This window comes from Peromyscus leucopus, chromosome 12 (assembly GCF_004664715.2).
Source record: "Peromyscus leucopus breed LL Stock chromosome 12, UCI_PerLeu_2.1, whole genome shotgun sequence".
NCBI lineage: Eukaryota > Metazoa > Chordata > Mammalia > Rodentia > Cricetidae > Peromyscus > Peromyscus leucopus.
Genome location: NC_051073.1, coordinates 13,936,562 through 13,947,313, shown reverse-complemented (window position 1 = coordinate 13,947,313; position 10,752 = coordinate 13,936,562).

The following is a 10,752-nucleotide window of genomic DNA, read 5'->3' as shown; positions in this document are numbered from 1 at the left end:
GGCTCTTACGATCTTTCTGCCTCCACTTCCTCATAAAGTCCTGAGCCTTGGGAGGCGCTGATGAAGCCATCCAGCTATAAACCCTACAACCTACAGTTCTTTCTTTTAAGCAGTTTGTCACAGTGACAGAAAGCTGACTAGCAAGTTCAGGATTGCAAATAAATGAAGCTTCTGCATTTATCCTTTCGATCTAAGTTCCACTTAGTAACAATATTCACGTAATTCTTGAATACACCAATGTAGCTAAAATGTCACAGTTTCTACAGATAAGCAATATAAAGCCAATCTTCTATGTTATGACAAGGTTTTGAAATACAGTTTGGATTTCGAGAGTAGTTTGGACTGAGTGCATGATAATATGGAGTGTCCCACAGGTGAGAGGCCATGGCATTGGACCATATCGGTCAAGGACACAGCAGCAAGGTGAAGTGGAAAGATGAAAATGTGAAGTCATATAGAACAGAGTTTGAACTCTAGCCTCTTACTGAGGCGTGATGGATACTAGGCAAAATGTCCACACTCCTACCTGGAGGACCACTATGAGCCTTAGATTTTTCCTGCATAGAAAAGGAATGATAGCACCTTGGAAAGCTGCTGTGAAAACGGTGGAGATACCAATAGCACCAGGCATGTCTTTCCCAGTGAGTCTTCACATGTGTTTTTCTACATGTTTCTTCAAAGAGTCGATGTTGGTTTCATCTATGTTTCCCAAGCATGGTACAATGGTAGACAAAGAATAAGTGTTCGTAGAACTAATGGTCTTATGTCACTTTTGTGGCTATACTCACTTGTGATTTGTATTTTCCCTTAATAAATCAACCATTAAAACACTTTGGCAAAGCTTGCAAGCTTTAGAGGTATTGGCAGTATGATGGGTGGTCCAGCAGACACATGAGCCAAGGCTGGAGTTTGGATACTCAAAGAAAGAGGCTGTTAAATTATAGGAAATGAGGCAGCATCAGAAATGAAGCAAACCAGGAAAGATGAGCCACAGACATCTCTGACACAAGAGAACAGCAGATGTTATAATTCATTTCCAAGTGTAATTTTCCATTACTTTGGGCAAATTTGACAAGTGTTAATGGGATGAGGATGTATCTCCATTAAGAAAAAAAATCAAGAAACACATTTTTCCTGATTCACAAAAACTCAAGTTTAGTTGGCTGGGGGTGTAACTCAGTGGCAGAATGCTTACCCACTATGTACAGAGCCCCAGGTACAGTCCACAAACAAACAAACAATAAAAGTACTAATTCATTAGCAACAGTAGAAATCTCTAGTAATATGCCATAATGTGAAGATGCCTGGTGTACAAGTCATGGCTCTCCAGAGAAACAACCAAATGAGATGTATATTTAAGCTTTTCTTCAATAACATTTGCTTTCTAGTGTTGTAGAATATTATTTTAAGGTGTGTTACTTTTTATGTTTCATTTGTTTAACTCTGTGAAGCTGTGTTACTGTGCCTGTCTAAAACACCTGATGGTCTAATAAAGAGCTGAACAGCCAATAGCGAGACAGGAGACAGGATAGGCGGGGCTGGCAGGCAGAGAGAGAATAAATGGAAGGAGAAATCTGAGAAGAAAAAATAGCAAGAGAACAAGGAGAGGAGGATGCTAGCCACCCAACCACACAATGAGCCACGGAGTAAGAGTGAAAGTAAGATTACAGAAGTAAGAAAAGGAAAAAGCCCAAAGGCAAAAAGTAGATGAGATAATTAAAGAAAAGCTGGCAGAAACAAGCCAAGCTAAGGCTGAGCATTCATAAGTAATAATAAGCCTCCATGTGATTTAATTAGGAGCTGGGTGGCGGCCCCCTAAGATCAAAGAGTAATAAAAACAAATAACATTCAGGTCACATTTTTAGTGGTATGTTCATCTCAGGTTATTGGCGTGGCCAACACTATTACACTCTGACATTTTAAATGGTTTTCATTACATCTGTTATTTATTTATCATTGGTGGGTGGTAGCGTAGGTGTGTAGATAAGTAGGAGCATGCCAAGGTGCCCATGTGGAAGTCAGAGGGCAACTTTCAGGAGTAAGTTGATCCCATCTTAGGATCCCAGGTATCAAACTCAGGTTGTCAGGCTTGGTGGGAATAACCTTTATCCTCAAGCCATCTCACTGGTCCAAGCTCTCATATTTTTTACATGGTGTTTGGTCACTTCTGACAAGTTTTAGGAGTAACATATTTTCAACTAAACCTTCTTTACACATTGTACATCATGTAAAAAGAAGCCAGATGCTTCTTTTGCTTACCACACAGAACCCTTGTTCCTTCTGGGTTTCTGACTCGTCTAGATCTTGAGTGACTGGGTGAAGTGGTACCATGGTTTAAATCAGAAAGCACAGTAGGGAACATGCTTAAAGATATAGTCAGTAGCTGGTAGAGAAGATTTAGAATGTCCTTAATACAAGCAAATGGGACATGTACTTTCAATATGTGTTGAACTATCACCATGGCCCATACATATGTATACTTACTATGTATCAAATTAACTACGTTTTTAAAATTCATCTCATGCAAATGAAGGCTTGTTTGGAGGTTCTAGTGGGGGAATGTAGCTACTCTTATACCTTTGACAGAAGACTGGTCCTCCTTTATTTGGGGAAGGTTGTCCTCTTTAGCTGAGCTCAGAGCTTCAGGAGAGTTACACATGGAGCTGTGAGGGATGAAGAGGATATCCTTCTAGCTAACCGGATAAGCCAAATCAACCCTGCCGATGAATAGGATAACAAGCTGCAGGCAGATGGCCCTCACATCCATCATATGCAACTAGAAAGTGACATCTTCTCTTAGGTCCCTTCTCTTAAACATCTTCAGTTAGAAGAGCTGGTAACATGAAATAAAATCCAAGGCAGGACAGAAAGAAAAAAAAATTCTAATCTAGGGAGGGGAGAGGTGAAGGTGAGAAACTAATACATTTATAGGAAAAGACATAGCAATGTAATTCTTTGGTGGAAACAGTTGGGTGATAGACAGCCCTAGTTGGTGGTTTTCTTCTTAATGGAAAGATTAAAAACCGAACAACTTCTTAAATGATGTCACTCTATTAAGGGCTTGTTAGCCCTGATAAAATTCCCACTCAACAAGTCCAATTAAAGAACTAGATTCTACTAAAACATTAGGCACACGTCACATACTTTATAATGCTGACACTTCTTTATGACCTCGTAGGAGAATTTCATGAGATTCCCGCTCCTACACACTTGCTGGAATACTAAAATCTCAGAAGAAAATTTTCCCTGTAGCTTTCCACAGGGCATGTTAAGTAAAAGAATTTGTTTTTAAGATACTGTTTTCATTTATTCAGCAACTGTTTATCGAATTTTGCTATGTACCAGGAAGGGAGGCACAAAGACACAGCCCTGAACAGACACCACACTTGCCCAAAGGCAACTTGCAGTATGAATAAAACTTCTCCAACCTACAGAGTCAGTCTCTCCCCTCTCCCCTCTTCCTTCTCCCCTCTTCCCTCTCCCCTCTCTCTTACTCCCTCTCTTCCTCTCTCCCTCCCTCTCTCTCTTTCTCCCTCTCCTTAAACTGATATCATAGTGCAATGATTAAGAGACTACGTCCTAAAGATGAAGTTTATACCCTATTTCCACTAAAGAAAAAAAATGTATTTCAAAGTCATAAAGAATTGAGGAATACAATAAAAATAAACAAACACTATACAATATCTCAAGCAGTGCTGTCGTGTGTTACATGACAACCAAGTCTCCAGCAGCTGTCTACCGGTTTCGATGTGTCGCACTGCATCTTTTTCTCCTTGAGAAATGGGTCCTACGCTCTTGTCAATCAGCACTCCTTGACTATTTCTAAGTTATTCCATCAAACCCACTCTTTCCTTAGCACTCTGAGCTGTTGGCACTGGGACTCATTTTCGGTTTCACTTTTTCAAACTGATAGTGTTGAAAAAGACAGAAGTGAAAGTGTGAATCATAATGCACACAGGAGTTTAGGGTTAGCGACCCATTTATAACTCAGAAAACCATGGGTATTTCCAGACTGATGTCATTCAAAGAAAGAATGCTAGGGCCGCTGAAGAGTGAGAGAAATTTCCCAGGCCATTTGGGGATTTAGATAACAGGTGGGATATTCCCAGCTAATTATTTTTATATTAAAAAAAATGTTTTTCACAAATACCAATCTAAGTTTCAAATCCTCACACTGACAATTATCATAGAAATTGCAACTGTGCTTTGAATTACTTTTAATCCTCATAACTGAGACAAATGTACATTGGGATTCTGACTTAGAAAGTACAGCACCAAGTCAAGGATAGAGACATGCACCTGTAACCCATCATTCAAGAAGGCTGAGCCAGGATAACAAGTTCTAGGCCAGACTGGGCTACATAGCAAGTTCAAGGCCAGCTATGCTACCCAGTAAGGACCTGTCTCCAAAATACAATGGCTGAGGATATAATCAGTGCTGGACCATTGACTTACCAAGCTAAAGCCCCAGGTTCACTTGTAAGCACAAATTAATAATGATAATACAATGTAAAGCTTCCTTTTATTTTCTTGGAGGACTTATCTAAATTTCATCTGTCATAAAATCCTAAGAAAATATTTTGTTTATGGTCTTGCATAGAAAAAAACTATAATCTCTGCTCAAGTTACTGAAATTGAATGGTTTCAGTTTATACTCTTTGAAAGACAGAAATAGATATAAATCATAATTTTTTCCAACTAAACATTAAAGTATGGGATTTCTCTTCTCTCCACTATAGTGAAGCTCTTTGGAAACTCTCCAGGCTTTATTACATGTTAAACTCAGCACATATCATAAGGAAGAAATGTTCCCCAATGAATAACCTTACATTTGTTAAGAAGGTGCTGCTGGTGTCAGGCTTGCCACATGGGCTCTTTTGTTTGCTGGTTGGTTTGGTAGTTGCTTAGGCAACATTTTCTATATCCACTTGGGAGTCAAGGCCACTGTTACCCTTTGCAATGAGTATATGTCCTTAGTCCCTTGTGAAACAATGTCCCTGACTCATTAGATACCAGAACTCTCTCCACACACAAATGCTCATAATATCTCCATTTGCCCCTTGGCTTTTGAGGCTCATTCATGAGTTAACCCCAAAACCCTGTCCTGACACCTGTAAGCAACTAATTCATCATTCTGGGTCTTTCAAATGACTCTCCCAGTCAGATTGACAGACCCCATATGATGGAGGAATAAATTTCAACATGTATCAAAAAATTAAATCCCTCCTATTTCCTAGAGTAACTGGAAGCTCACAGACTTTGAGAATAGAAACTCATAAATTATTAGGTCAGCCATGGTCGTATGCACCTATAATCCCAGCACTTTGGAGGCTAGGTGGGAGGGTCACACACTCACTCAATGATAGCCTAGACCACACAGCAAGACTCCTTTCAAACATTAAAAGAGGGGAGTTAAAAGAAAATGTATGTGGATAAGGATGAGCAAAAAACAGAAAAATCTCTATGTTCTCAATTTTACTATGAAGCTTAAAACTTTTCTAAAAATAGGGCTTGTTATGAAAAGTAAAAGAGCAAACCATTAAGTACAAATTAAATCATGGAATATGTTTTATGACATCAGAATTTTAATGTCTACCCACTGAATACTATAAACAAAACTAAAAGGCAAGCTAGAGCGAAAGGAAGGGATATATTTACAGGATGTTTGAACAATAAATTCAATCTAAAATATATTTTAACAACCTATAAACAAGAAATGAAGACAAACCTTGTAAGTATGTGGTTATAAATCCCCCAGATTAAAAAACACAATAAAGTTATAAAGAAAAATAGCTGTGACTAGAAACGTACAAATTAAAGTGGAATATTCTTTCATGTCTTCTAGACTGGAAATGCTTTCAAAACTCTGACAGTGACAAGTCACAATGAGCATACAAAACTTTCAAATTCATAATGTTAATTACTGATGATTAATGAACCTGATGTTCTACCTTATGAAGCATTAGCATAACACTGAAGAAAAAATAAAATAACTTTGAGAGAACAAATTTATGTAATTTGAAAAATAGTTTCTCAGTATTTAACGTGTTGAAGCTTATGACCCAGCAAATTCTCCATAAAGTCCAGAAAAACCTCTTGACAAGGACAATAGAATGTTCCATAATTCCGAAGCCTGCCCTGGAAAAAGACAATCAGCCCTCTACACTTCCTTTGCCTCAATGCCAGGCATCCAAACTCAGTGTGGGGTTTTAACCACCCTCTTCTCTCTGGAGTGGGAAGTCAAGACCGTGACTGGATCTGCTTGCACCCACTGACCCCCTCTGCTCCTCATGACTTCACTTTCTTAGCCCATCAGGAATCTCTGCTTAGCTGGGGAAACTCACTTCCCAACATGTCCAGAGTGCAAGCCCTTCATCTTTCCAGTTCTCACAGTCTTGTTTACCTTCCCTTTCAGTCTTAGGCTATTAATAACCAGAAGCGTCACCTGCACACTCTGGGCTACAGAGGAAGAGATACATAAAGAGAAGGAAAGGCATGAATTACTAAGTCCCGCCATTACACCACAGTCTCCAAGTAAACCACTGCACTCCCACCTGCAAAGCTGCAGCTGGAACTGGGGGTGGGAAGGCTGAGGAGGGGAACCTGAACACCTGGCAGATTTCATGACCCACGTGGAAGTTTCTACTCAGGCGTGGAGTAAGTCATCCATAAACAGCTCTTGATTCTCCTCATCCTCCACACTCCAAGCGCTTAAGCATTTATGAGTAAGAGCAGAACAGCTTCTGAGACAGGATATTGCTATAATCTTTTCATATAGCTGGGCTATCCTTCCCCCAAGCATATTTAAGGCCACTGTATGTGAAAGGGGGCTTTTGCAATGTCAGATAAATAGCTTGCTCTAGCCGCATTCTCCTCTTCCTCAACCAACACCCTTTTACAAATATATGTGTTCAATCAAAGTAGCTCCAAGCTCCCTCTCAGGAAGCCCTGGTGAGTCTAGCTGTCGCACTGCTGTTCAGCCATCCTCCCACCCAGCATCTTTCAAGAGAGCGATGTATTTCTTCCCTATCTTTCCCCTTTGTGGCATCTGTTTTCTGTTACAGTAAATGAATGAGTGAGTAGAAGTTGAAAATCACCCCATAACGCCCATAGGTAACACATGGAAAAAAAAACTGAATACATGCTTAACCCTATTTTCTTTCTAGTCAATCACATAGCCTACTGTAGGAGAGTGGGTTTGATGGTACGGGCAGATTATATTTGCCTTGTTCTGAATTACATTTTTAAAAACTTCACTTCATGTGTGAACATTCATGCATATATATGAATACATACATGAATGGTTAGTGGATTCTCTGAAGAAACACATTCTTTTCCATTGGGTGTATGAATGCACATGCGTACTGTGGTTTATCTTATTGCCCACTGATAAATGCTCAGCGTGGCTTCTAGTTTGCTGACAATGTAATTAATGCTATAAGTAGCATTATGTCTAGATAAGTACTTTATTAAGTACAACTTTTTAAATATGTTACAGTTTTCAAACCTGGAATTGATTCATTAATACAAAATGAATAATTGATTCATTATACATAGAGTGGTTTTAATTTTAATAGACATTGACTTTTCTCTGCCAAATTAAATTGAGGAGTTCACACTCTTACTACTAAAGTATGAGGATTATCATATCCCTGATTATTTGGTAGCAGTGGTTATCAGACCTGGAATAAAAGATTTGTCAATCTAGTGTCTGAATAGGATGAGGCAAAATCCCAAAGAGAAAAATGCTCAGAACCTGAAATATTTAACTGTACATATTGGTATTCCTCTCTATCTGCTTGACCCCAGTTTAAGATTTCATTCCTCCATAGAGACCTGAGGGAGTTGGAAACATCTAATGCTTTCCTTACAAGTGTTTTCTTTCTCCCTATAACATTTGGTTATGTCAAATGTTATTAGAAGAAAAGGCAATTGACACACCAGAGTAAAAGGAAAAGGTGTGTCTGCTGGTTAAAATAAATGAAGAGTCAAAAACAGAAACATTTTAAAAACGCGGCAGTCACAGTGGAATTGAAGACAGTAGTAGGACAAAGCCAGACCCAGTGTTGATAAACTCAGAGGGTTTCCTGAACTTTCACTCCTAATCTGAGACATTAACAGGACAGCCTTGGAAAGGTCAACTGTGATCTTACTTTCACTCCCCATGATACTAATGATTTCAGAACTGGTGGCCAAACAATCACATAACGTGCTCATGTATGGCCACGTCCAGTTTTACTACAAAAATACAAAAGATTGGTGCAACTATAAATCTTTAACCCTTTCTTAATTTTATTTCAAAATCCAGGGGAAATAATTCTTTCTAAGAAGTAAAGGGTAGTATTTCAAATAATGTGATCAATGTGCTCATCTGTTCTGAGGGGGAAAATACTCAGCTCAGAAAATGGAAAATCACCTAAAGATTCCTGATCACATTAACCTTAAGCTGAAGGAAAGAAACCATATGCATACAAACAACAAAGGCAGACTCAACATTATAGAGTTGAGTTACATTGATATAGTTGTGCACATACATGTAACAATATTAATCATAGACAAAAGAAGCTATCACTTGGAGAGTTGCGGGGGACATGAGAACAGTTGGAGGAAGGAGACATGGGAAGGGCTAGAGGGTGGAAAGAAAAAAGGGTAAGTTATATAATTATATTTTACTTTAAAATGTATAAAAATAAACAGACATATAATAAAATAAAAATTAGCATGATTCTGGGTGTGGTGTTGTAATCCAGCATTTGGGAGGCAAAGACAGGAGGATTGCCACAAGTTTGAGTCTAGCATCATCTACAAAGAGATCTCCAGTCCAACCTGGACTGCAGAGTGTAAAGGAAGATCCAGAAATGTGAACGTTGAGTCTATTATCCTATCCACCTTTTTACTCATAATTATGACCTCATGGATTAGAATGGTCACCTTTTTCTAAAACATAAATCATCAAAAATGAAATTCTGAGTTTTATTCTTCATCATTTTATATTAAAATATACATTCAAATAAATCTGTTTGTACCTCTTACCTTCATGCTGTGTATAGAGTATTTGTCAACACATGCTGTTCTTAGGCACCACTAATGAACTAATTTTGTTATGCCCATAACAGAACATTACCAGAGTAACAGAACCAAAGTGACTCACTGATTCTTGACTGTGCTCTGGGCTGTAGGTGACACCAAACTGAGGGTTCAATGACCGAAGTCATTGTGAAAGTCTCTGAGAGATCAGACGTGACTCTCACCCAGATACCAACCATCATATGACACCAAGTGTTGATTCCAGAGATAAGGCTATGCTGCCCCACCCTTTCTCTGAGAAGGAACTCTGCATGTTGAAGGTTTGATCTCCAGCTGGTGAATCTGCTGAGAGGTGGTAGAAACTCTGGGATACAAGGCCTAGCTGGAGGTCATAGTCACTTCTTGAAAGGGTAAAAAAAGCTGCTCTCCCTCCCCTTCTGTGGTGATCTGAACGGGAACAGCCCCAATAAACTTAATAGTGCCCACAGGGAGTGGCACTATTAAGAGGTGTAGCCCTGTGGAATGAAGTGTGTCACTGTGGGGGTGGGCCTTGAGGTCTTATATGCTCAAGCTGCACCCTTTGTAGCACACAGTCTCCTTCTGTTGCTTGTGGATCAAGATGTAGAACTCTCAATAATGGACTAAATCTCTGAAACTGTAAGCCAGTCCCAATTAAATGTTTTCCTTTATAAGAATTGCTATGGTCACAGTGTCTCTTCACAGCAATAGAAACTCAAACTAAGATAAAAGTTGGTACCAGGGACTGAGGTATTGCTATAATAGGCTGGAGCATGTTTTTGTTTGGAGTAATATGGATGGACCTCAGGACTGTGGATTAGAAAAGTAGTTGAAAGCTTTAAGTGGGGCTTAATGGATCATCCTAGTAGGGACAGGGAAAATGGTGCTGCTGAGGGTGATTCAAACTGTGGGGGCCTGACTCAAGAGGTTTAAGAAGAGAAGAATGTTAGTACATGGCCTAGAGACAGTTCTTGTGATATTTTGATGAAGAATATGGCTACTTTTCTGCCCTTGTCTGAAGAGTCTGCCTGAGGCTAAAGTGAAGAATTTTGGATTAATTCCATTGGCAGAGGAAATCTCAAAACAGCCTAGTATTGACTCTGTCGTGTAGTTATTAGTGCTCACTCTTATGAAGATTCATAATGAAAAGGAGCAAGCTGAGAAAGCAAAAATACAAAATGTACCAATTGCAGAAAAAGGGAGCACCAGGAAGTAGAATTATGGTGGTATTTTATTGTATTGTATTGTACTGAAATGTGATTTTAATTGTATGTTAATAAATAAAGTTGCCCGGGGGTCAGAGCTATTAGAGCCATAGCAAGAGTATGGCAGTGGTGGCACACACCTTTAATCCCAGCACTTGGTAGACAGAGCTAGGTAAATCTCTGTGTGTTCAAGGATACAGGCAGCATTGGAGACATACGCCTTTAAGACCTGGAGGGCTGTACTTACAGGCAGTGATGAGGCAGTCATGTGTTTGGGTTTACAACCAATGAGAAGGCAGAACAGAAAGACTATTTAAAGACAAACACACAGGAAGTAGGTCTCTTTTGGAGAGGTAGGACCACCACAGGAGGAAGGGTAAGGTTTTAGCTCTGAGCTCTGACCTCTTGGCTTTCTTCTTTACATTGGTTCTGTGTTTCTTATTTAATAAGACAGTTGGTTACATCTACATTTGGTGCCCAAGGTGACAAGAATCCATTAAAA